General features: G+C 43.2%; 1 protein-coding gene across 10 annotated transcripts in view; it reads left to right on the forward strand.

Annotated features, from left to right (window-relative positions):
* FAM110B (family with sequence similarity 110 member B) overlaps positions 1–24,383 on the forward strand; it is a 144,520-nt gene that overhangs the window by 16,563 nt on the left and 103,574 nt on the right. For 8 of the 10 annotated variants that reach the window (XM_023248667.2, XM_023248663.2, XM_023248665.2 and 5 more), the window contains exon 2: positions 19,599–19,696. The gene's annotated coding sequence lies outside the window, so the exon portion shown is untranslated. Of the gene's footprint in view, positions 1–1,414; positions 1,514–19,598; positions 19,697–24,383 lie in introns of all 10 variants that reach the window. The other 2 variants (XM_045050183.1, XM_023248664.2) reach the window with 1 other exon arrangement.

Consider the following 24,383-nt stretch of genomic DNA (forward strand, 5'->3'; position numbering starts at 1 on the left):
CTCTCTCTCTCTCTCTCTCTCTCTCTCTCCCCCACCCCCTCCCCTGTTTATGCGTGTGTGTACGTGCACTCTCTTTTTCAAAATAAATAAATTCAAAAAAATAAAAATGAAAGATATTTTTACAAAATGGTATCCTTTTCTTGGGAGTGTTTTTTTTTTTTTAGCTGATAAATTTGATGTTCTTTATTTTGAAACAGCTAGGCTCTTTTTGTTTTAGGGTACATAAAATTTACACTCTTGGAATAATTTTTCTTATTTCAATAAAAATTAATGTAGATATTATTAACTTGATTAAATTTGGAGGAATATAGTAAAGGTGATTTCTAAATTTACTCTTGGGTCCATAGGTAAAAATGCCTTTCGTGAAGTGAAACATGTCTTTAAAGAGTTACAAGGAGGGGCGCCTGGGTGGCTCGGTCGGTTGAGCGGCCAACTTCGGCTCAGGTTATGATCTCACGGTCCGTGAGTTCGAGCCCCACGTCGGGCTCTGTGCTGACAGCTCAGAGCCTGGAGCCTGCTTCCGATTCTGTGTCTCCCTCTCTCTGACCCTCCCCCGTTCATGCTCTGTCTCTCTCCGTCTCAAAAATAAATAAACATTAAAAAAAAAATTTAAAGAGTTACAAGGATTTAAAGTAATGAAATGTGTATTCTATAATTAAAATAAGTCCTATTTGGAAACAAGTGTAACTCAAAGAATATCGAACTCTTCCTTATCATATCATTTGACTCATTCTATTTTTACGGCGTAATTATATAGTCGACCCATTTAATCTGAATACCTCACAAAACAGAAACTAGGGTATCTTTTAAACCATTTTAGAATCTGAGAAATCCGATGTCTCTTTGGTGAGTGTGGCCAGAGGGAGCTAGAACATGTATCCTCTGTGGCTCTTTGATGATTTTTTTTTTTTTTTTATCTATGAAACGGATACTTTTAGATAAATGGGTATACGGAGCAAAAAGAAGCCTAGGAGTTGAAGTGAAATCTGTATTCTCTGTCTATCATTACATAAGAAGTGACCATGAAACTTGGTGGCTCAAAAAATGATGTGTCTCATCCTCCCATTTCTGTGGGGGTCTGGGGTGTCTCGGGAAATTGCAGTCAGCGCGTTGCTGGGGCAGTGGCCACTGGGAGCCTGGACGGGGCCTGGAGGAGCTACATCCAGGGGGCTCAGCTGGGTGCCTGGTGCATTGATGCTGGCTGGCTCTTGGTTGGGTGGGTGGACCTCAGTTCCTCCCCACCCGGGGCCTTTCCTACCCCTGTTTGAACTGTTTCGGTCACAGGTCCAATTCTTGGCCAGGAAGACTGGCTACCCCCCTCCCCAACTCTCCGTAGTCCCCAGGTTTTTGCCGAGGTGCTCCTTTGCTCCAGGAAGTGCTCTAGGGAGACACCTGCAATGTTCATTGCTTCCAGGCGCGGTGATCGGCATGTGCTAGCCTAAAAGGGAACGTGCCTGGCGAAGTTTTCCTGAGGAAGGTCATCCCTGAGCTGAGTCACATCTACCTCCCTAAGGTAGGTGTTGCGCAGGTGAAGGAATGGACTGGGGGTGGGGGGCTGGGGAGAGAAATTCAGGAGGGAAATTGCAGCCAGATGCGCCAGACCAAGTCAGGGAACTGAAGTGTGAGACGGCACGGGCCAGTCGGGGATGCTCCAAGCAATTGAGTTTTGCAGCCTAAGCTGAAATGTTCGGGTTGGGGAGGTCGGAGGGATGGAGAAGCCCCGTGTGCCCAGGTAGTGGCGTTTGGACTAGCTTCCGAACCGTGCAGCGTGGGCACGTGGTCACGGTACCTGTGCTGCACATTTCCTCGTTCATTCCTTCAGCAAAGACTTGAGCACCTGTTAGGTTTGAGGCGTGGCACGGCTCCACTTCTGAAAGGTGGAGATGTCTCCATTGTATAGAGGAGAGCCTCGTTGAGGGAGATGAATTGACTTGCCAAGGTCATGTAGCCCGTGACTCGGGGGCTCCTAGGGTCTGTCCGCATCGGTGTGAAAACCTGAAGGTACAGATGAGATGCAAACTGGTTTTTTTGTAAGAATCACCTGAGACACATATTTACAGTAAAGATTTCAAGGCCTCGCCTTAGGCTTATTTATTTCTGGGGGAGGGGCCTCGGGTGATGCTTGGCTATTGGCGAAGTCGAGAACCTGGCTTTGCTTTGGGCTTGAACTTCGCACAGTGTGGGTAGGGAAATCGGGAGAGAGGTAATTATTGATATGGCTAATTTTAAGTCTACTCTCTTGTTACTTGTCTTCTGTTTATTTGATGGGTTTGTCCTTTCGTTCTGCCTAAGTTTGGATTTATCAAGTATTTTTTATTAAACATCTTTTTTAATGTTTATTTTTGAGACAGAGGGAGACAGAGCATGAGCAGAGGTGGGAAGAGAGAGAGAGGGGAGGCACAGAATCCAAAGCAGGCTCAGGCTCTGAGCTATCAGCACAGAGCCCGACGCGGGGCTCGAACTCACAGACCGTGAGATCATGACCTTAGCCGAAGTCGGACGCCCAACCGACTGAGCCACTCAGGCACCCCTATCAGGTATTTTTTAGTATGCTATTTTATCTCCTTGGCTGTTTAGCCAAGGTTTGTTTTTATTTTTTACTGGTTGTTCTAAGGATCCATCTATTTAATATTGAATTCGTATTACAACTTTCAGTTTCATCTGAGAACCTTACAACAATACATTTCCATTTACCCTCTGCTGATCTGTTGTTACATATTTTTCTTCTACCTAAGTTATCAACCTCACAAGACAATAGTATGTTTTGCTTTGTAGCCAATTATCTTTTTTAAAAAAGGTAAAAAAAAAAAAGAAAAAAGAAAAACCTTTAAAATATTTATACACACTTTTACCATGCCTACACTCTTTACTCCTTCTTGTAGATCGGAGTTCTTCTGTTTGGTGTCATTTGCCTTCAACCCGAAGAACTTCCTGCATCATTTCCTGTAATGTGGATCTGCTCGTGACAAATTCTGGCTTCTATTTCTCCTAATGAGAAACTGGCTGTCATTAATATCTTTGTATGTAATGTGTTTGTTCCCTCTTGCTATTGATTTATTTGTTTGTTTGTTTATTATACCTTTGCTTTTTATGTTTAGCTTTCAGAAATTAGACCGTGATATGTCTAGGTATGGTTTTCTTTGTATTTTTCTGCTTTGGATTCATTGAGCATCTCGAGTTAGCGGTTTGATGTTTTTCAAATTTGGTACATTTCATTCACATTCCTTTAAAATATTTTAAATACCATCATTCTCTCTCCTCTACTCATATTTTGGATTGTTTGATATTATTTCTCAAGTCATTGCTACTTAGTTCATTTTTTTTCTTTCTCTTTTTCTCTGTTTAATTTGGAGAATATAAGATTACTGACTTGTTCTTTTGAAATGTCCAGTTAGCAGACCCATCCAATAAATGTCTTTTTTTCCAGATTTTCACTTTGTTAATTTTTTCTTTTTAATCTCAGTATTATTGATATACCATGTTCTATTAGTTTCAGGTGTAGAATATAGTGATTCACAATTCTATACGTTACTCAGTGCTCATCATAAGTGTACCATTTAATCCCCATCACCTATTTAACCCATCCCTCCTCCCTCTTCCCCTCTGATAACCATCAGTTTGTTTTCTGTATTTAAAAATCTGTTTCTTGGTGTGTTTCTCACTTTTTTTTCTTTGCTCATTTGTTTTGTTTCTGAAAGCCCACATACAAATGAAATCGTATGGTATTTGTCTTTCTCTGACTGATTTATTTCAATTAGTGCAGTACCCTCTAGATTCATCCATGTTGTTGCAGATGGCAAGATTGCACTCTTTTTTATGGCTGAATAATATTCCTTTGTGTGTGTGTGTGTGTGTGTGTGTGTGTGTATAAAACACATCTTCTTTATCCATTCGTCTATTGACGGACACTTGTGCTGTTTCCATAGTTTGGCTATTATAAATAATGCTGCTGTAAGCATAGGGGTGCACGTATCACTTTGAATTAAAAATTTTTTGTGTACCTTTTGGGTAAATACCCAGTAGTGCCGTGACCGGGTGGTAGAGTAGTTCCGTTTGCAATTTTTGAGGAAACTCCATATCGTTTTCCAGAGTAGCTGCACCAGTTTGCGTCCCCCCTGGCAGTGCGGGAGGGTTCCTTTTTTTTTTCCCATATCCTTGACAACACGTGTTGTTCCTTGTGTTGTTGATTTTAGTCATTCTGACAGCTGTGAGGCAATATCTCATTATAGTTGCAATTTGTGTTTTTCTGATCCTGAGTGATGTTGAGCATCTTTTCACGTGTCTGTTGGCCATCTGGATGTCTTCTTTGGAAAAGTGTCTATTCATGTCTTCTGCCCATGTCTTCACTGGATTATTTGTTTTTTGGGTGTTGAGTTTGTAAGTTCTTCATTAGATTTTGGATGCTAACACTTTATCCTGTATGGCATTTGCAAATATCTTCTCCCATTCCGTCGGTTGCCTTTTAGTTTTGTTGATTGTTTCCTTCACTGTGCAGAAACTTTTTCTTTTGATGTAGTCCCGATAGCCCACCTTTGCGTTTATTTCCTTTGCCTCAGGAGATATCCCATCCAAGAAACTTTTTATTCAAATGCTGTATTTTTAGATTTTTATTTAGTTCTGTTTTAGAATTTCTGTTCTGTACTAATGTATCTCAGATCTTCTCCCATTGTACACTTATTTTTCCGTATTTTCTTTTTTTTTAACATTTATTTATTTTTGAGAGAGCCTGAGTGTGTGTGCTGCGGGTGGGGGAAGGGCAGACAGGGAGAGAGAATTCCAAGCAGGCTCCATGCTGTCAGCACAGAGCCTGATGTGGGGCTCGATCTCAGGAACATGAGATCATGACCTGAGCCGAAATCAGGAGTTGGATGTTTAGCCAACTGAGCCACCCAAGCACCCCTATTTTTCTATATATTCTTCAATATATTTTTTTTGTAGTTGTTTTAAAGTTCTTAACTACTTATTTCATTAATGGAGTCGTCTGTGTTTCTTTTCTTATTGACATGTGTTAATTCTTAATTATGGATCACATTTTCCTGTTTCTTTGTATATTTCATAATTTTAAAAATTGTACCCTAGGTGGTATAAATAAAACAGGAAAGACTGAAGTATAATATTTTGTTTGGTTCAGATCTCAGAGCCTGCCTGCTCTTTCTTCATAATGGAGATTAGGGTGAGGAACTGAATATTCAGATCCCTCAGAATTTAGCTAAACCATGGGTTATACTTTTAATTAAAATGAGTTCACCTGATACTCCTTTTTTTTTATGATCTCAACATTTCATCTGGGAGAGGCTTGGACTACCATTTTAGATGCTTTGATTCCCCTTTGTCCTCAGTGATTGAAATACCATGAGAATGCATGGGCTTTGTGATCTCCCTTGGCTTTCTAGCATCTTCACTGTTGCTCTCTTGTCTGCTTTTGCACAGGAGGGTATGGGGGGTAGATTGGAAGACTTACTAGGAAAGGTGATTTGCTACTGCATTTTTGGTTCTTCCAGATTCCAGTCTGTCTGTCCTACCGGTTCCCGTAATGCTGTTCTCCGTGTTCCTGCCAGGTCAGGTCCGTCCGTGGACTACTTCCTCCCCCCTCTTCAGACTAGCCAGGCTCAGCCTATGCAGACATGCACCCTAGGCTGGCTTTCAGCTTGCCTGTGAAGGGCTTGTTTCTTACTGAATGTGGGTCATTGAGGCTTCTGTGCATTTATTACCCTTTGCTGGATGCCCAGAAAAGTATATTTTTATTTGGTCCGGGTGAAATTTCTCGTTACCATGAGATCACAGGCCTTTCTACGTGTTCTGTGTCGTAATTGGAAATGGAAGTCTCATTGTACATTTATTTGAAAGCAAATACCCAAAACTTTGAACTCCAACAGTGAGCTCCCTGGGTTCCGGTGGGGTTCGACCGGTGGAAAACACTGGCAGATGGTTGGTGTGAGGTGATGTGGCGGGATTCTCACACAGAGAGAGTCGTGACGCTGAGGCTTTTTATCCAGGAGGCAACTTTTATTCATGCCGGCACCGCTCAGTTGGGTTTGTGCCCCCAAGATCTGGGCGCCGCACATCACATGGCGTAGTTTTTTTATACATTTTCTCTTTCTTTGTCTCCCGTATATGGTAACACACGTAAACATGCCGTCTGATTAAGCAGGCTCAGTTGACAAGGTCATGAGGGATGTTGTCACGTAGGCGCGTAGCCAGGTTACCTTGGAAGTTTTCTCTCCCTTTTTTCTCCCTCCTTAGGGAGGGGACCCTACCACAGTGAAGGTGCCGAGTGACATTCTTCCACTTTTTCCTTTCTCCCAAGACGAAAATCTGGGACCTACGCAATTCTAATGAGCCAACCCTAGTTACCGATAGCCGACAATAAAACACGATAGTCCGCAAGAGAATAAAAATAAAATCAAACGTTGTTCCCTGGCACTTGCTGTGAGACAGACTTCTTTTCAGTCATGAAACTGCCCGATCAAATGCAAGTCGGGAAGCAGGAAAAGTTAAAGATGCATACATAAAGTGAACCCAGAGCTGTCTTAGTCTGTTTGGGCTGCTGTAACAATCTACCAGAGACTGCGTAGCTTAAATAATAATCATTTGTTTCTAACAGCTCTGGAGGCAGGGAAGTCCAAGATCAAAGTGTGGGCAGATTCCGTGCGTCAGGAAGGCCCGTTTCTTGGCCCGTAGACAACTGTCTTGTCTTGTGTCCTCACAGGGCAGAAGGGGTCTCTTGTGTCTCTTTTGTAAGGGCACTAATCCCATTCAGGAGGGCTCCACCCTCATGACCTAACGACCCCCCAGTGGTACTGCTTCCTAATACTATCGCAGTGGGTTCATTGCAATAACATTACTACCACTGAGGGTCCAACCATAAAGGGTTATTTACTCTATTTCGGGTTTCAAGCCAGTGGTCGTAAATGTATTATCCTTTAACTCAGGACACCTCTGAGTAGAACGGAGATTTAAGTTGGGAATTGTTTGACTACAGAACATGCACCTTTAACCACTAAGCTATAAATACTCCCTTGTTTAACCACTTTTTAATCCTTGTTTAACTTATGTGGTGTATTATACCACATAATATACCCCCTCATTTTTGGGGGGGGTGTTATATTTGTCTTATCGGTTACTTTTTAATCAGTCGGTAGTATTTTTATCCAATACCTAGTTTTTTTTTGCGAACATTGATTTGAGATGGATATAAAAGAATTCAAAGACTATGTTTCTGAAACATATAATTCGTTTGGCGAAGGCTTACATAAAATAGCCACATAGCCAGAAACTACTACAAAAGATCATATAATAACTGCTATATCTGATGGAGCAAGCTGTATTTTTTATCATGCAATTTAGTATTACTGTTAAGATCGCAAAATTGCCTTAAATGTGATGGAGCCATTAATTTGATGTTTACCAGTGGTGTCGCTCTTTCCTGGCCATTTATTTTGACACGAATTTTCCCAAAGCCCTGAAGCTAGGGCACAGCAGACATCAAAAATGAAACGTTCAGTCCCGGGTGTAACTATACCCTGACTTATTTTACAGACACGCCAGGTGGCCTGGCTCGCACTCCCCACCCTCTCGATTGCCGGAAGCAGCCTTGAGAAGGGAGCCATGAGCAGCACTGAATGCTGGTCTTCCTGGATCCCACTAGTGCAGTCAGACTCTTGCTGTAATAAACACAGGGACTTATATTGGGACCGTCCATCCGCAAGGGCCTCACTGGAGAGACCCGTCTGGCTCTGCACTTACATCCTAAGGGCAAAGACTTTCCCGGGATACGCGCAGACGCAGGCTAAGGCATGGATGAACCTGGAAGACTTAGGCTACGCAAAATGAGCCAGTCACAAAAGGACAAATGCCAATGAATCCCACTTACATGAGGTCCCTAGAGAATTCGTGGAGCCAGAAAGAATGGTGGGTGCTAAGTATTGGTTGAGGGAACAGGACACAGAATTCACTCATTCATTAATTTGTATTTAATGGGTACAGAATGCCAGTTTTTCAAAGTGAAAAGAGTTCTGAAGATGGGTGGTGGTGATGATTGGACAAGAATAGGAATGTGTACTTAACGACACTGAACTGTATGTTTAAAAATGGTTAAGATGGGGGGCACCTGTGTGGCTCAGTCGGGTAAGCGTCCGACTCTTGGCTTGGCTCAGGTCACGATCTCACAGTTCATGGGTTCAAGCCCCACGTTGGGCTTTGCGCTGACAGCATGCAGCCTGCTTGGGATTCTCCCTCTCTCCCTCTCTCTGCGCCTCCCCCACTCGTGCTCTCTCTCTCAAAATAACTAAATGTTTTAAAAAATGGTTAAGATGGTAAGTTTTATGTTATGTGTATTATGCCACTATTTAAGAAATGTAACGATATAAAACATGATGGAAAGTATGCATTTTGATGCTGAGAAGAAAAAGAAGTGCCCAGTAGATTGTGTTACATTTTATTGACATTATGCCTAATTTTTATAGGATAGCAGAAAATGCCAGTGTTGATGTTGGCATTGTTCTATACTTGCTTATTAATGAGACAAATAGCTTTTTTAGAGAAAGCTAAAAGTAGAGATTCTTTGGCCTGAAATCATTGCCACCCACTCTGGAAAGTACTTGAAAGGGACTCTGGTGCTACTTCTCACCTAGACAAAGGGCCCCAGACCTTGGCATTGTTAAACAGGGATTTGTCTCTTGAGGACCAAATAAAAAACAACAGTGTGGGAAAGCCGCTGTGCCTGCATGTTTGATGAGCGTAACTAGTGTGTGTGTGCGTGTGTGTGTGTGTGTGTGTGTGTGTCTTACAAACAGTTTAATTAATACTTAGAGTCCCTGCAGTCCACATTGAATATATTATGAAGACTAATTGTTTTCAATTTATTATTTATTTTGAGAGAGAGAGAGAGCGCGTGAGCCAGGGAGGGGCAGAGAGACAGGGAGAGAAAGAATCCCAAACAGGCCCCATGCTGTCAGTGCAGAGCCCAAAGGGGTCTCGAGCCCACGAACCATGAGATCATGACCTGTGCTGAAATCAAGAGTCAGATGCTTACCGGACTGAGCCACCCAGGCACCCCAGGGCACCCCTTCTTTGAAGGAAAAAAAAGGTGAGGGGAGACTCGAATCTGATCAACACCTTTTTTGGGATTGGGAGATGCCTTGTAGGATGGGAAATCGCCAGCTTATAATCATAGAAGAGAAGAGAATTTTGTTGACATATGTTGTGGCCTGGTGAGGTTTTTTAAGTACTATTACATAATTTTTATAATTTTGAGGGAGGTAGTGATTAATTTAATAGATACTGGGTCAAAAAGTGTAGCTTATAAAAGTAGAATTATCATATGCCCCAGATACTCTGCTTCAGGGTATACGCCCGAAAGAATGGAAAGCAGGGTCTCAGAGATATTTGTACACCCACGTTCACAGCGGTATCATTTACGGTAACTATAATGTACAAGCAACTCAAGTATCTGTCAGTGGATGAATGAATAAGCAACCTCTGGTATATCCCTAGAAAGCCATACTATTCAGCTTTGAAAAGGAAGGAAATTCTGACACGGGCTACAATAGGGGTGACCCTTGAAGACATCACACTAAGTGAAGTAGGCCAATCGCAAAAGGACAGATACTGCCTGATTCCACTTATGTAAAATACTCAGAGCGGTCGAGATCATAGGGACAGAAAATAGTTGCCAGGGACGGGGCGGGCGGGGTGGGGGTGGGACTTGTTGTTTGATGGGTCCAGAGTTTGCGTTCTACAAGATAAAAAGAGTCCTGTGGATGGATGGCGGTGATGATTGCACAACGTTAGGAATGTGTTTAAGAGCACTGAACTGTACACGTAAAAACCGTGTAAGATGGTAAATTTTGTGTTGGGTATTTGACCGCCACAGAAAATGAAACAATAATAGCAGTTTAAAGATCGGTCTCCAGAGACGACCGATGCTTTTTGGCGTAGGTTATATAGTAAGTTCTTCATTCCCATGTGTCTTCTTGAAAGAAGTCTTTTCCATAAGGTAGGTTAATAAGGGGTTTTGCACAGAAAAATTTGAGTAACTTACAAAATATACGTTTTCTACAACGGTTTCTGCTGGACAAAGAGGTACAGTGACTTTGGAAGGATGAATCTGACAAAAAATTATCTCTTCGTGTATTTTGGATTTAGGAAATCTCTGATGGTGTACAAGTTCGAAAAATTTCAAGGAAGGAGGCTCCTGTATTCTTTCTTCCCAAAGTAGCATGTTAGTCCTACAGAAGGTATCAAAACTACCCTTGTTTATATTCACGTCCATGCCCGTAAATAACTTGTCCCACCCACACCTGCTGGCACACACAGCTACTTACATACACTGTCGGTTTTGTGATTTTGTTAATCTTTTCGAAATGAGATCTTTCAGGTACTGACAATCACCAAAACCCTGGAAAATGGCATTAGTAATTGGATCATAGCCAATCAGTTACGTCCTCGATTTTTTAAACATGGATTTGTATAATAAGCTCTGTGTCGGGTGTTACAAAATGAACTTTGGAAATGTGCAGCGTTCTTTCTAAAAAAAATGTGTCGTTTGGAACCAGGTGCATTTATCCTTAGGATACATTTGTGACACGGATATTGTAGTAAGCACTTGAGGGGTTTTCCATGATGACATTTTTCAGAAATTTCTGTCTTGACTCTAACCTTTCGTTTCCCAAATGTGTTTTGCTAATAAGTGTTACTGTTTATAGAGAATCAGTGAGCAAAAGTGATGGGATACATTTGAGTGAATTTCATGAAACTTTTAAGTGTGCTTTTTCTTTTTTTGTGAAGCCTAGAGAAATATATCTATCTGTTTAAACTTAGTGCAGTTAAATTAATTATTGGAATACATAAAAAGCCTCTTTTTCAGGTGCTTAGGTGGCTCAGTCGGTTGAGCATCTTGACTTCACCTCAGGTCATGATCTCGTCGTTCGTGAGTTCAAGACCCACATGGGGCTCTCTGCTGTCTTCCCAGAGCCTGCTTCAGATCCTCTGTTCCCCTCTCTCTCTGCCTCTTTCCCCCCCCTCAAAAATAAATAAACATTTTTTAAAAGCCTCTTTTTAAACTGTCTTCACAGCATGTGAGGAGTATTATGTCAGGTGATTATGGTCTTGTTGGTTTGAACCTCCAGAAGATTCTTTAGTGGTATAATCCTGTCTTTTTGGAAAGAAAAGGTAATTTTCTAGGCTTAGAAATCAGTGATTCATAATCCAGTGACTCCTATGTGCCTGGCAACTTTACACATTTTGTTGAGACATCTTATTGCGAAGTAGGCAGTATTTCCATTCGTTAAGGGAAAAGCAGGCAGGACGAGGCGGCTGAGACATCGGCATTTAGTGAGTGTTTGCCATGTACTGGTTCCTTCATTACCTCCTTTATGATACACTGGCACATCGTCCTCACAATGGCCCTTCGAGGTAAGGGCTATAATTATCTTCATTTTATAGACTACGATACCTGGGCTGTAAGAGGTCAAGTTAGTTACTCAAAGTCACTTAGTTGGTGAAGGCGTGGAAGCAAGATTTGAGCCCAGCTGACTTTGCAACAGCCGAGCGCGTCCATTGGGTAATCATTTTGGTTCTAATATTCTATCCCAACCAGGGCTGCTTGGATTCTTTAGAAAAATGCCCACGTGTCTTCTGTAGCTCCAGAATGATAGCGTTTGTCTGGGCTTCCTCTGTGTCTCCTGCATAACCCGAGTTGATACACTGCTCATGGGTGTAAGGGCAGACGGGACATACAGAACTGGGCTACCTTGGAATCCCTGACTCGTCGAAAATACCTATAAAGTGTCACAACCTGGGCGAAATCCTAGGGATTAGGATAACCAGGCAGGGGGTTTAAGGTTTAGCCGGGAGATGCAGCCATAACTAATCTGTGTATACGGGGTGAGCGTTTTCCTGGAGACCAGTAAGCCGCCGTGGGCATGGAGGGGGGGGGACGTGGTAAAGCATGGAATTCTCGAAAGAGGGCTGGGATGAACTCTGTGAAGGCCGTGTGGGCCGAAGGCTCCAGACACACGTCAGGTGGGGTATTTCAGACTGCGAGTGGCACGTACACAGTGAAGGCAAGAAAAAGTATGGCCCTGTGATCGTGTTCCGCAGTGATTCAGAACTGCTGGACACAGCGTATGAGGGAGAGTGACAGAGAGGCGAAATTGATAGGGGGCCCTGTCTGCCAGCCTGCGGGGTGTTGGGCCCGGATCCTGGAGTGATCAGTGACCGAGAGCCCCTGAAAGAGCGCAAGCATTGTGGGCACGGGGGTGGGTGGGGGCACACGGTCCTAAAAGGATACGAGAAAGATTGATTTTGCCACCGCACGGAAGCTTGACAATCTGGGCGTTGAGAGACGCTGTGGGCTGTGGGATGACAGGTAGCATGTTACCATGAAGTCTTAGAAATAGAACGTGGCTGAATTCTCGGCTCAGTAAACTTGTGCTGCCAAGTCTCCCTACCTCACGAGGCAGCGTCTTCAAATTTGACATTGTTCAGGCGGGGGCGGGGGCGGGGTGGGGAAAATGGGTGATGGGCACGGAGGCACTTGTCGGGATGCGCGCTGGGTGTTGGATGTAAGGGATGAATCACTGGGTTCCGCTCCTGAAGCCAGGGCCACACGGTATGTTAACTGACTTGAATTTAAATAAATACATAAAAAAAAAAAAAGATGACGTTGTGATTGCTCAGTGATGCTATGTTGATATCACGAGCTACCTTTGCTCCTGTAACTCCTGCCATTCAGAATAGTGTCTCCTCGTTCCTACGCTCCACCCCTCAATCCCCTAGTTGATTGAAATGTATTTCTTGGGCCTTTTCCTATCTGCCCATGTTTCAGTGTGTCAAAGTCCGACAGTATCCAACACCCCGATCAGCCTGGGTTGTATAGGAGGTACGGGGTAATTCCAGGCTCATACATCATCTTGGGGACTTAGCGGTGGGCGGATGGCAACATGCAGAAGGTTCGGGCACCTAAGCTGGACTTCAGAATGAGACTTGTAATGCGTGCGTCCAGAGCGTAATAGAGCATTACCCTTCCACCTGTATGGTTGATGCAGTTAGAGCAGAGTAGTACTTCTGTGTATTTGTTTTTCTTTTTAAAAAATTTTTTTTAACGTTTATTTATTTATTTCTGAGAGAGAGACACACACAGCACAGCGGGGGAGGGGCAGAGAGAGAGAGGGAGACACAGAATCTGAAACGGGCTCCAGGCTCCGAGACGTCAGCCCAGAGCCCGACGCGGGGCTGGAACCCACGAACCGGGACATCATGACCTGAGCGGAAGCCGGACGCTCAACCGACTGAGCCACCCAGGCGCCCTTACTTGTGTGTATTTGTTTTCAATGTGATACATTTGTTAGTTCAGCCTGTAATTTTACCAGTATTTTATGTATATGTAACACTTGAGTGATAAACTCAAGCTCAGAGGTCTTTTTCAGATTAATTACTTTATCACTCCGAACTGCAGAGTGTGTTACTTATATTTTTTCGTTGATAAACTTAGGAGGGGCAAGGGCTCTTTCTTACTTAATCTTGGTGTCTTTTTCCATCTAGTTACCAACACGTGGCAGCCCCTCGGGGAATATTTGCTAAATGAATGCAATTTTCCCTTATATCTGACACTAACGCTATAAAATTATCCCATCTTTATACATGTAGAATCACTGTTATGTAATATTGTAGCCATTTTTAACCTCTGAATCAGCTATAATTTTGATAAGCCTACCTTACATCCTTATTTACATCATAGATTAGCTTGTCCAGTAGACCAGCTCAGAGCCTTGTGGATGCTTAAAAAATGTTTCCCGATTAACCTATCAGAGAGTTTTAAGTAATAATTTTGGAGTTGATTTACAATCTGACCCATATTTCTTCACATTTCCATACTTGTTGGTTTTTTTTTTGTCTCTGCATTTATTGATAATTCTTCAATCTCCTATGTATTACCCCACATGGATCATCAGTAGTTTTAGGAAGATTATCCGCTTACAATGAGGGGGAGTTTATTTTAGACTAAATATTATTAGCCCATTTTTTTGGAAATCTGTTATAAGGCTACAACGTATCGGAAGTTGTAGAAAAATGGAAGAATTTAGTTTCCCTATCAGCAATTTGACTATTGGTTTTTTTTCTTTTTCTCTTTTGGTGGTCTCTAGGTACTTACCCATCATTGATTGCTATAATCTTTATTAAGTATTGGAAGATGTTGGGGCGCCTGGGTGGCTCAGTCAGTTGAGTGTCTGGCTCTTGATTTCGAAAGCCTCAGGTCATGATCTCACACTTCGTGAGTTCGAGCCCCACATCAGGCACACACTGACAGTGCAGAGGCTGCTTGGGATTCTGTTTTCCTCTCTCTCTCTCTCTCTCTCTCTCTCTCTCTCTCTCAAAATAAATAAATTTAAAAAAATAAAGTATTGGAAAATGTTGAGTACATTTTTAGGTTTTATTAATGAGATTGCTGATTTTCAAGTTAAATGGTGGTGGCACTGAGTTTTGTTTGTTCTTAATCAGTTTGTTTAGTTATACTGTGTATGCAATTAAGTTCACTGATTTTAAGGGTATAATTCAGTGAATTTTCACAAATATGCCCGACCGAGGCACCTGGGTGGGTGGCTCACTTGGCTGAGCGTCCAGCTCAGGTCATGATCTCTTGGTTCATGAGTTCAAGCCCCACATCAGGTTCACTGTTCTCTGTGCAGAGCCCGCTTCAGATCCTCTGTCCCTCTCTCTTTCCCCGTCCCCCACTTTCACTTGCTCAAAAATAAATAAAACATTAAAAAATTAAAAAAAAACAACAACAAATGTGCACGATCATGTAACAGTACTCCTACCATGACATAGATCATTTCCTTCCCCCCCGCCCCCAGCATGTTCTATCAGCCCTCTCTGCATTCACCCCTTCTCCCCGCACCCTGGCCCCTGGCAATAATTGATCTGCTTTCCTGGCTAGAGTTTTGCCTTCCAAAAAAAGTCTATGTAAATGGATTTATGCATATAGTCTCTTGTGTTTGGCTTCTTAGTATAACGTTTTTGAGACTGACTTACGTTACCGTATGCATCAGTAATTCTTTTTATGACTGAGTTGTGTTCCTTTGTGTACTACACCATAATTTGTTTCCTTCTTTATCAGTTGGTGGACATTTGCATTCTTTCAAGTTTGGGGCTATTATGAATAAGGCTACTCTCCGCATTCTTGTGTAAGTCTTCAGCATTTGGGTCTTTAAATTTCTCTTGGGCCGATGCCTCAGAGTGGAATTGCTGGGTCATCTGGTGTGTGTTTCACTTTATAGGAAACCGCCCAATTATTTTTCAAAGTGCCTGTGACATGTTGAATTTTCTGCCAGCAGGTGTATAAGGATCCCAGTTGCTCCGTTTCCTTGCAAACACTTGGTATTTTTGCTGTTTTAAAAGTTGGTCATTCTTGTGAGTTTCTAGTGGTATCTCATTAAGGTTTTGCTTTGCATTTTCCTGCTGACTATATTGAAGCTTTCTTCTTGTGCTCACTTGGCATTTGTTTATTTTCTTCGTTGAAGGTGTTTAAATCTTGGGGCGCCTGGGTGGCTCAGTCGGTTGGGCGGCCGACTTCGGCTCAGGTCATGATCTCACGGTCCGTGAGTTCGAGCCCCGCGTCGGGCTCTGTGCTGACGGCTCGGAGCCTGGAGCTTGTTTCGGATTCTGTGTCTCCCTTTCTCTGACCCTCCCCCGTTCATGCTCTGTCTCTCTCTGTCTCAAAAATAAATAAACGTTAAAAAAAAAAAATTAAATCTTGTCTTCCCCCCTGCCCCGCCCAGTGGGGTCTTTTGTCTGGCATTGGGTTTTAATACCATTAACGAGTTATTCTGAAGAGATACAAGGAAGGTATTTTGTTGCTGACTTATTTTCAAGAAGGGAGTTCCTTTCAGTGGGTATTTTGTTTCCTGCACCATTTTTTAAATTTCTTTTTCTTTTTATTTATTTATTTATTTATTTATTTATTTATTTATTTATTTATTGCTGCTGTTGTGGGCATGGCCAAAGGGATTCATCTGTTATCTGTTGGTTTCTTTTCATGTATCTCACCCTGCTTCCTGACATCCGTAGTTGACCCTTGAACAATGCAGGGGTTATTAGGGTGCTGAACCCCCACCATGCAGTCAAAAATCCACATCCAGTTTTTAACTCCCTCCAAAAGTTAACTGCTAACAGCCTAGTATTTATTTTTATTTTCTTTAAGTTTATTTCTTTATTTTGGGAGAGAGAGAGACACAGAGAGGCAGCAGGGGAGGGGTAGAGAGAGGGAGAGAGAGAATCCCAAGCACGCTCTGCTCTATCAGCACAGAAGCCAAGTAGTGCGTGGGGCCTGATCTCTTCAACCACGAGATCGCGACCTGAGCCGCCATCGGGAGTCAGGCGCTTAACCGACTGAGCCCCCCTTTAACTGCTAACAGCCTCCTATGGACCAGAAGCCTGACTGGTAACACAAAATTGGGCACGTATTTTCTAGGTCATATGTTTTATAGAGAAAACAGAATGTTACCAAGATCCTAAGGAAGAGAAAATGCATTTACAGTACTGTACCCCATTTATCGGGAAAAGCTTGCGTATAAGTGGACCCTCACCGTTCAAACCCATGTTGGTCAAGGGTCAGCTGTACTGCTTACTAAACCTGTCAACTCGTTCTCTGAGAAAACCCACGTGGTTTTATTAGCTCCCCCGCCAAACACACATACCTACGTATACACTGATCATGTGCAAACCTTGCCTCACCTAGACGCCTCTATGAAAGCCCGCTTAATTATTCCCCTCATCAGCCAACAGTAGGCAAGGACAGCCTCTCATGCTTTTTGGTTCCCTTGTACCTGGCACTCGGCGCAGAGTAAATAACTGAGGAGGCGACAGATGACTGCTGATGGTAATAAGTTGCTGGTCTAGGTAAATTAAGTGCTCTTGAGTGATTCCAGAGTTTTGGAGAATAAGAGTTCTGTCTGAACTGATGGATCTAAAAGTAAATTATCTTATCTTACTTTAAAAACTGCTTATATAAGCTTTTACTGTAGAATACCTACATTTTGCTTGCTAGCTCTCTATAAAATCTTCTTGAAAATGTGTTGTAGCAAAGCTATGATTATGATTTGACTGTGAATAAGAGAGGGAAATTCTATTTTTAGAGTAGACGTATCTAGGTTAGAAAACCTAAGAGTATCCCACATTTTATTTGGGACTTCTCCTGGGCATTTGTGGCTTAATCTAGCTTTATCAGTGGAGCAAAGGGCAGAGTATGTTTTTGATCATTTTGAGTAGCGTTTCATATTAATGTAAAGCTAAGTTGACGTTTCAAGTGGTGTTCATGCTGTGTAGAGTCATAGGTGTGTAGAAAATAGATGAAAATGTGAGCTCTAAAGAATTTATTTATAGGAATTAAAGATCAGTGAGAATCTAATAGAGCACTGGATTGGCACCTATGAAATCTGAGATATAGGACCAGGTGAGCTGTGTGACTTTGGAGAGGTCACTTGACCACTCTGGGCTTTCATTTCCTCGGATGTGAAATGAGCCAATTCGAGCCGATGACCATACAATGGTCTTAGCTTTGAAATACATGCTGTGAATTATTTTTTATGAGGATGATTTCGGTGTCATGTGGCAACTTTGAAGACAAATCCAATCCTGAAATCCATTTACGGTGTTATTCTCCACCCCGATCCGAGGTGTGACTTTTGACATCTCTCAATCATTAGAGTAAGGTTGACCTCTTTGTTGTTTTCTCTCTTCAAAAGTGTGAGAAAGAGAAAGCAAAAGTAATGATAAAGGTGAAAAGGAATTTGTGATACGATTTAGCGCAAAACAAAAAAATTGTAGTTGGAAAATAGTAAAATGTGAAACTTTTTACTTTGTTATCATGAGTCACCATCAATCCCAAATACCTCTGGGCCCAATTTAATAAAAATTTCCCTAATGCTTTGTCAAAGGTGTATGATTTTATTCATTTGAATTCTGGAATCATATACTTCAGCAGGCAAATAAAGTCTTTTTTTTTTAATTTTTTAAACATTTATTCATTTTTGAGAGACAGAGACAGAGTGTGAGTGGGAGAGGGGTAGAGATAGAGAGAGGGAAACACAGAATCCAAAGCAGGCTCCAGGCTCCGAGCTATCAGCCCAGAGCCCGACGCGGGGCCTGAACTCACGGACCGTGAGATCATGACCTGAGCTGTAGTCGGACGCTCAACCGACTGAGCCACCCAGGCACCACCAGATAAAGTCTTAAGTTGCAGTTAGTAAACAATTAAACAGAAATGTAGAACTTGGAGTTCATATTTCTCTTCTGATCTGGTACTAATTTTTACTTTAGGTTCTTGTTGAACCTTGTTAGTTACAGGCACAGGGAAAGTAGATTGTTTTGAAAGTTTTAACTGTGAGTGTGGGAAGTGTCAGTCTGAGTTGTTATTTAAATAGACATTTTCAGGCTTGCTTTCTATTTTTTTTTTTTAAAGCTATGCAAAATCTAGGTCAAGATCTGCAGCCTTGCTGATAAACTTCTGGCTTATCGTTCATTACGCATCACTCCAGAAAGGAGATAATGATGGTTGGGAAAGTTGGCATTGACCTTAATGAAGTGGTTAAAATTTTTACTATTGCTTACTCCTATATCCATGCAAAATATACAGTAGATCTCAATAAAAAAGATAACTTGTTACGGTCAGTGCATTTTCCTTCCTGTCTGTAGCTCCCACTTTCACGTAAACAAAGATCTAGTTATTTGGATTGAGGATACACAAGGAGAACAGGTACAAGAGGAGAAGACGTTTACATTTCCCACCGCGGTATTTTCTTTTGAGTTGCCGGATGTTTAGAGAACAAGCACTTTCATGACCGATGCAAGTATATCCAAGTATAATAAGAGCATTTATGTGTCAGACAGATATACGGATTGGACTCTCCGTCTCTTCCCCCCTTTGTGAACCGGAATCGCGTTGTTTCTGGGCCTGAGCGCACGCCTGGTCAATGTTAATTGTTTCCTTCCTAAAAATGAAACATTGTGCGCTCACAGTTTGGGACGTCGTTGCCTCCGAGGTCTGTCCTGGCTCCAAGAGAAAGAAGCCCCGGGACAACGAGGCATGTGTGTGTGTGTGAGCTCATGCTTAACTGCATTCGGAGAATGGGACAAGCAGTGTGGCCCGTTTCGTAATATCTTATTCCCTTCCAAACGTTAACCAAGTTCCTCCAGCGTAGCTGTTTCCTTCCCCAGTGATACAGTTGTTGGTGAAGGAGCTCCCTCGTTTCCTGCGTGGTTTGGGGAACTAGGACTGACAAGACCTGTGGGGGCCTTGAGTTTGGAGTGCCATAAAGCCACCTGGGTGGGGGCTCCCGGCAGATGGCAGTACACAGGCTCCTTGTTGGGTTTGTTTTCCAATGAACTCCCAAACGCAGCCCCCCCCCCCATGCTTGAAATTTGTTAGAGCAACTGCATTTGAAAGAGGCTTTGGGCTCTGTTTTCCCTGGGGATGTTAGGAAATACACTGTCTCTGTTATTCAGTGAAAATCGGTCTTTTTTTTTTTTTTAATGATACTTGAAAAGTTAATCACTTATATCCTCCAGAATAATTTTTGTGTGTCTTTTTCCTTTAGAAATCCCCAGTTGGGCATCCAGAGCGCCTACCCTGTTCTTTCTGCATCTTGAATCGAGCGTTAACAGGACACTCTAAGGTCTGAAGGGGAAATAAAAGGTAATTAAAACTTTTCTTACTAAATTGATGTGTAACCCTGATGATCGTAAAGTAAATACAACCTTTTATTTGTTGAGCAGAATTTAGGTGTTTTCTTCCACCACTTGCCCTCCCCCCGCCCCCACCTTTCCATTCTTATTTACTTTCCCTTCCTCTCTTCTGTTCCCTCCTTTCGCTGTTCCTGTCTCTTTTCTCCCTTTCCCCTCCTTCCTCCTTCCCCCCTCCTCTTTCTCACCCCGCCCCCCCCTTCTTTACATGCATTCATCCAGCAGATGTTTGTGACATCTGTCCCGTGGTGCAGCTCACTGTCCTGAGCCCGCCCATGTCATCCTGTCTTTCTTGCCCTGGGGGAGTGGAGGGATTGCCAGAAAGCCCCTCTTGGGACCTGCTGCCCACCTGAGCACCGTGTCTGCTGGTCTCTGCTCCTGCCCCTGGCTGTCACTGTCCTCATTGTCCCTGAAACCCATGGGCTCTCCCCGACCTTTTTGAAGCTGCCTGGGCGTTTACCTGCAGGGGCTTTTCCGTGAATTCTGTGGCTATTTTAACTCCCCAGTTGGGACTGTCAGGATCGCAGTCGCTTCACGGGGTAAGTAAAGAAAGGCGCAGCGGTGTGCTGGCCCCTGACTGGTGAATTTGTAAGTGTTCTCGCTCGGTGTGAGATTTGGCATCTTTTTCCGAGCCACTAACATGATACAGAGATTGCACAAAAATGAAACGTTACAGGTCTGCGACACAGGATGTGACCGTCTGCACTCATGCTACTCCCTAGCGATAATACTGCCTAAATGGAGGTGCGAACATGTTAATTCCTTTCCTCCCCATGCATGGACTCGTGTGGCTAATAAAGACATTCAGTCAGTAATAAGTGCCCTGAACCAGTTGGCAAAAATATCAGGGGTAAAAGTGGTTTCATATTTTCTGTGGAATATCGCACCTTTATTTATTTCGCGTTCCTGGTAACTGCCAAGTTGAACGGGCAATTTCTGTCGGGGGTGGGGGGGGCAGGGGGTGGCCGCTGGGGCTCCCACGTGCCTGGTTCATGTTCATGTTTTGTAGTACACGCTAGTCAAGCTACTACTTAGGCCACAGGGTGTTAGGAATGCGTCAGTCACTACAGTATTCCCTAGGGAACCTGGGCCTTGGACGCTCGGTGGGAATGGGGAGCTTCTCCCTGAACTGAAAACCTTTTCAAGCATGATTCTTGGGACGTGAGTCTCCTCTCTGCACAGTGCCTCTGTCTGTCCTCAGGTTGACGGTTGTGAAGTTAGTCAGTCCCCCCTGGAACCCCCTCCCCACTATATCCAAAAATAATTTGCCATGATTCCAAAAGCCCTTATTCCGTCATTTCCCCAGTTGCTGGTTTCCCTGCACTGTTAGCTGGTGAGGCAGGTCCCTGACTAGTTAAGCTCAGTAACTGAGAGCCTAGTGTGGCTGGGCACATAGCCGTTGGTGACCATTGAAGGGACATAGGGCATCTGTGCAGGGCTCTTTATTCTGGGATGCCTTGTGCTCTGGGCAGTTAGAAGCCCTGGCCTTTGGGTCACATGTGCCAGCTATGAGGCCAGATTTCAGTTTCCTCCTTGTGAGTTTCTTCAGGGAAACTTGGTGGGGGGGGTGCCCAGCCAGATTTATGAGTTGGCTTGTGGATTAGGGTGTTCGGCTGTGGCCGCACCAACCCTGCCCTCTCCTGTCTGTTCTTATAGCCCTTATCATAGGTGGCATGGAGGGCAGGCATGGGAGAGCCAGATTCTTCGGGGTTGGTAAATAAGGTCGTGGCTTCGGCGTTCAGCACATCTGGGTCAGCATCTGTGCTCTGCCACATGGTGGATGTGATGTTGGGAGAGCTCTTGGCTTGGTGCCCCAGTTTCTTCATCTGTCAAGTCAGGATGATAGTAGTGCTGTATCATAGGATTATTGTGAGCCTTCAGTGAGTTATTATTGAGTTGCAACGTAGACGGGCTCATGGGGAATGCTTAGTAGCTATTTGTTGCCATCACCTTCTGCAGAGTGGAGATAGTAATGTTTCCCTCTCCTGGTTACTCTACCTATTAAATGAGGTGGTCATATACAGGCGGCCTTTGAACAACACGGTTTGAACCGTGTGGGTCCACCTCTATGCGGATTTTTTCAATAGATCTACGTACCGTGTCGCAAATGTGTAATCTCTTCCGTATGCTTTTCTTAACATGTTCTTTCCTCTAGCTTCCTTTATTGTAAGAATACAGTCGATAATACATATAACATCCAAAATATATATGTATGTATACATATGTATGTATACATGTATGTATACATATATATATGTATGTATACATATAATACATATAACATCCAAAATATATATGTATATATATATATGTATATGTGTATGTATATATACAATATAACATCCAAAATATAGTCGATCGATATTTTTATGTCACCGGTAAGGCCTCCAGTCTCCGGTGGGCCATCCGTAGGTAAGTTTGGGGGGAGACAGAAGCTATATGTGGATTTTTGACTGCTCAGAGATTGGTGCCCCAACCCCACGTTGTTCAAGCATCAGCGGTAAAATACATCGTGCCAGGCACGTAAATGCACTCAACATATGGTCGCCCTCAGTGGTGCTGATCAAAATGACAATAGCATTGTCACAGCAAGTGTGGACAGAAGGGGACAGAGACTGTGACTCTGAACGCTAGCTGATACGTAACAGTAGCAGGCAAGAACAGCTACAAGTTCAGTTTGGCGACCACACGGTACGTATGTATTGACAACTTGACATTGTTTAAAATCTCATCATTAGCTGGTTAAATCATTGTCTACGCTTTGGACACAAAAGTTAACTCAAAAAGGCTTTGTGTATGGTTAACTATTGGAGCGAATAGTTGAGAATTATATACCCCGCTCATCTTTTGATTCTTATTAGTGTCTAAGTTTTTATTTTATTTTATTTTTTTTAATTTTTTATTTTTTTTTAATTTTTTTTTTCAACGTTTATTTATTTTTGGGACAGAGAGAGACAGAGCATGAACGGGGGAGGGGCAGAGAGAGAGGGAGACACAGAATCGGAAATAGGCTCCAGGCTCTGAGCCATCAGCCCAGAGCCTGACGCGGGGCTCGAACTCACGGACCGCGAGATCGTGACCTGGCTGAAGTCGGACGCTTAACCGACTGCGCCACCCAGGCGCCCCTCTAAGTTTTTAAATATGAAGGACAGCCTTTTCTTGAATTTTTACAAAATTTTTAAACTACCTTAAGAATAAATGATATTAGCTCTTGAACAATGTTAGAATCCATCAGCCTGTCCACACATGTCTTTGATCATATTTATAGATGTGTCGATGTTTTGGTCTCTCTCATTAGACACGGCCTTTCCTTCATCATTCTTAAGTATACTGAAATATTACCACCCATATTATGTGGTTGTTCAGAAACTTTATAAAAGAGGAAGCAAACTGAACTCTAATAACATTTGATTCTACTAGACCTAAATTAAATGGGGCTTAATTTTAGAAGAATCTTTGACATTCTTTTTCCTATACTTGGAACCAAAGCACATTTGAATCCTTGGTGTATTGGAGAATTTCTTACCCCTTTTTTTATATGTTCGCTTTGGGTACACCTGAGACAAATGGCATTCCGTGGCTTAAGAACATCAGTTAAAGGACAGAGTATATGATTCGAGTGCCCGTGAGTGACCTTAGGATGTGAATGTTGTTGTTGAGCCCTTCTGGTGATAGAGGCCTGTCGTGTTTTCTTTGCACCCGTGCTTGGCAACGGACATGCTCGGTGAAGCTGGGAACTGAATTAAAAACACAGCAAAGGCAATTGGAGAACTGAAAATGCCTTTGTTAGGATACTGAGAATATGATGACTTTTCAACTTTGCCTTTCATCTTACCATAATCGAGTTTAAAGTAGAAATCAAGACCCTGTAGCGGGGGTGACACTTTGGGTGTATTTGAAAGGAGTTTTTTGCTCTGTCCTAAGTTTAGGATGCTGATGGGCCGGGGTCCACCTCCTCCTTCCTTCTGCCTTCCCTTCCTGCCGCCTGTGTCTCTCCCTGCCCCCCCTCCTTCCCTATCTACCCTCCTGCCCCTCCCCCCCCACCCACCTCCTGCCTGTTCTTGAGATGGACCTTAAACAAGCCCCTGTCTGTCCCTGCTCTCGTGTTCCCTGTGCAGTGGCCTGGGTGTCGTCTTCAGAGGTCCTGGTAAGAGCTCAAACCAACAGCAGCGAGCAGTAACGCCACCACCCCATTCTGCTGTGACTTGTATTCTGGTGGGCAGCCCCCCTTTATTACTTAAACACCTGAGGGAGCCTTCTGCCTCTCTGTTAGAATCCGTGGTGGTACGTCTGTGCTCTTGAGTTACATCCGCCCTTAGAGTGGTTTTGTCGGCGTCCTTTGCTACATCATTCCTCAGCTAATTTGGGAAGGAAGCATTCTGCTTCTATTAACATCACTGTTTTCTGGCAGAGAACAGTATTATGGTTGCGTTTCACAGGAAAGACCCAGGCTCAGCCAGAAGTGTTAAGTTCTGTTTGGAATCAGACTTATTCTCTTATCTGTCAGTGTGTGTTCTTCATGATAGAAATCTAGCACTGTGGGGGCGCCTGGGTGGCTCAGCTGGTTAAGTATCCAACTCTTGATTTTGGCTCAGGTCATGATCTCACAGTTCACGAAACCAAGCTCTGCATTGGGCTCT

The sequence above is a fragment of the Felis catus genome, chromosome F2 (genome assembly GCF_018350175.1).
Source record: "Felis catus isolate Fca126 chromosome F2, F.catus_Fca126_mat1.0, whole genome shotgun sequence".
Classification (NCBI taxonomy): Eukaryota; Metazoa; Chordata; class Mammalia; order Carnivora; family Felidae; genus Felis; species Felis catus.